At 36.0% G+C, this 2,500-nt stretch overlaps 2 non-coding genes across 2 annotated transcripts; both read right to left on the reverse strand.

The window, feature by feature from the left end:
• Positions 1-277: 277 nt before the first annotated feature.
• LOC149770292 (5S ribosomal RNA) lies at positions 278-396 on the reverse strand. Its single transcript, XR_016418722.1, has one exon. It is a non-coding gene; the product is annotated as a 5S ribosomal RNA (ribosomal RNA).
• Positions 397-1,297: 901 nt separating this feature from the next.
• Positions 1,298-1,416, reverse strand: LOC149770293 (5S ribosomal RNA). The gene has a single exon (XR_016418663.1). It is a non-coding gene; the product is annotated as a 5S ribosomal RNA (ribosomal RNA).
• Positions 1,417-2,500: the final 1,084 nt, after the last annotated feature.

Consider the following 2,500-nt stretch of genomic DNA (forward strand, 5'->3'; position numbering starts at 1 on the left):
TAATAAGAAATACTGGTCATCTATGATCGCATATTCCAGTAGTAAGGATCGAAACCAAGAGCAGAGAAGTGCAAAGCAACATTTGCTATATTCAGGTCCTATACTTGATTTTTTTAGGATCCGAATTATTGAAGAAAGTTAAGGAAAAAGAGAAAATGAAAGTCGAGAAATTGCTCTATTTATTATTTATATTGAATAAAGTAAATTTAGTTACAATAAAAGAAAGAAAGAAAAACTTCAACTGTTTTTAGTTATAAAAGAAAAAAAAAAAAATTAGAGTCTACAGCACCCGGTATTCCCAGGCGGTCACCCATCCAAGTACTAACCGGGCCCGACGTTGCTTAACTTCGGTGATCGGACGAGAACCGGTGCTTTCAACGTGGTATGGCCGTAGACACAAGTGTGTGTAAATTTAAGACTTATATTCGCTTCTCTCTTCACCGTTTCCGATGTACAGACGTTTACGTTTATGTGCCGTGTAAAATTAGTAATTAAAGTGTACTTATTAAAACTTATATAGATAAACTGCCTTCATACATTATTCAAATTTGTAATTCAGGCATTTTCGGACTCGGACATTAGTTGCTTAACCGGAGGTTTACACCTTCAAATGGACTTAAATAACAATGCATTTAAACGAAGATTCAGTTCATTTTTGTTGTTTTTGGGCATTATTATTATTATTATTATTTATCTTGTATCAACTGACTAATTCAATAGGTAAATAATCGACATCAGCCTATGAGCTACCTTTAAAGACGGACTCGAATCTGATTTGAAACGGATATCGTCTTGCAGCTCGGAAACGTTAAAGTTGTGGAAACACAGAAAGTGCAAGGAAGTGGAAGCAGGGAACATCCATCCAAACTTACTGTAATCAAAACAGAGATTTATACACCAATTTATTTTGTCAATGGCCCATATTCGAAGTATTCGCTAAGGGATGCCAAGTTTCACACTGATAGACTGGTGCCCTGCTAAAAACAGGTAAATAAATTAAAATAATTAAAAATAATACATTCCAAATATATCTATCAATTATTGAATAAGAAATACCACAGACAAGTATCCAAAATGAAAGACATCGATTGCATACGTTGCAATTATTCGCTATAGGCTGAATCCGGAATATCAGAAGAAATTTGGAGGATCTGGACGGCATACGAGGCGGCCCATTTCGATCCTGGAGGTAGAGGAAACTGAAAAATTTGCACCAGATTTGTGAACAAGAAATATTGGCCATATATGATCGCATATCCTCACAGTGAGGATGGAACCAAAAAAAAAATTTAAAAAATGCCTACAGCACCCGGTATTCCCAGGCGGTCACCCATCCAAGTACTAACCGGGCCCGACGTTGCTTAACTTCGGTGATCGGACGAGAACCGGTGTTTTCAACGTGGTATGGCCGTAGACATTTGTATGTACAAATTTAAGACTAATATAGGTTGTCTCTTCGTCGTTACAAAGATATATTACACACACACGCACACACACACACACACACACACACACACACACATATATATATATATATATATATATATATATATATATATATATATATATATATATTAGAGACAGGGGAGAGCTCTGCTTACGACAATACATCCCTTCAGTTTCAATCTGTAAAGAAGCAAGAGCTTATTTGATCGCCGATGTCACTGACATGTAGGTTGCCATATTTGTGCAGTCATTTGAATAGTAATACAATGGCGAGTTCCGTGTCAAATTTCATCAAGGTTGTCGTTTTCTTTCGTCAGTCAGCTTCATTAACGACAAATGATGTTATACTCGGAATTATTTCTGAGAAAATAAATCGTATTTCTCTCGATTTCATGCAGGTATATCTCGATGAAAGGTCGGTCAAGTTTGCATGGCAGGCTAGTAAGCACAGGGGCTCGCATCGTTGCTCACAATTGAACTGACAGTCATACATTTTATACTATATGTACGACTGATAGTTTCATTGTAAGCAATGATACGAGCCCCCTGTGGCTAGTAAGCAGCCTATGCCGATACCGCATGGTGTCGGCGATTTCCAACGTTTTGATAAGCAAAACAAATATGTCCATACACCCCAATACTAATGTCCAAATATCAAAAATCGCTATTTTGGGACTATTATGAATTCATTCAAGGACATTCTAAATTACATCATCGCCACACGTCAAGATTGTTATTACATCAGCACATTCAAAATTGGACTTCATTCAGAAAACCACTGGCATTCATTTGGAACACTACCCTTTTGGACTTGTCATATAACTTTTCATGGACTATTTGTGATTTCATTTATAATGCTGAAAAGTATTTAAATTTTCACTTTGTATTCTTTATGAAAATAAATTAAGTCGGTTGGTTTAGATTGGCTAAGATAGCATTAAGGTGTTTTTGTTTATATGAGCCAATATCACATTATTCTTTTCTTGGTTTAGATGGGCTAAGTTCACATTATGGTACATTGGTTTAGATGGGCTAAGTTCACATTAAGGTGTTT

The sequence above is a fragment of the Sinohyriopsis cumingii genome, unplaced genomic scaffold, assembly GCF_028554795.1.
Source record: "Sinohyriopsis cumingii isolate HCF-2022 unplaced genomic scaffold, ASM2855479v2 utg002479l, whole genome shotgun sequence".
NCBI classification, from domain to species: Eukaryota; Metazoa; Mollusca; class Bivalvia; order Unionida; family Unionidae; genus Sinohyriopsis; species Sinohyriopsis cumingii.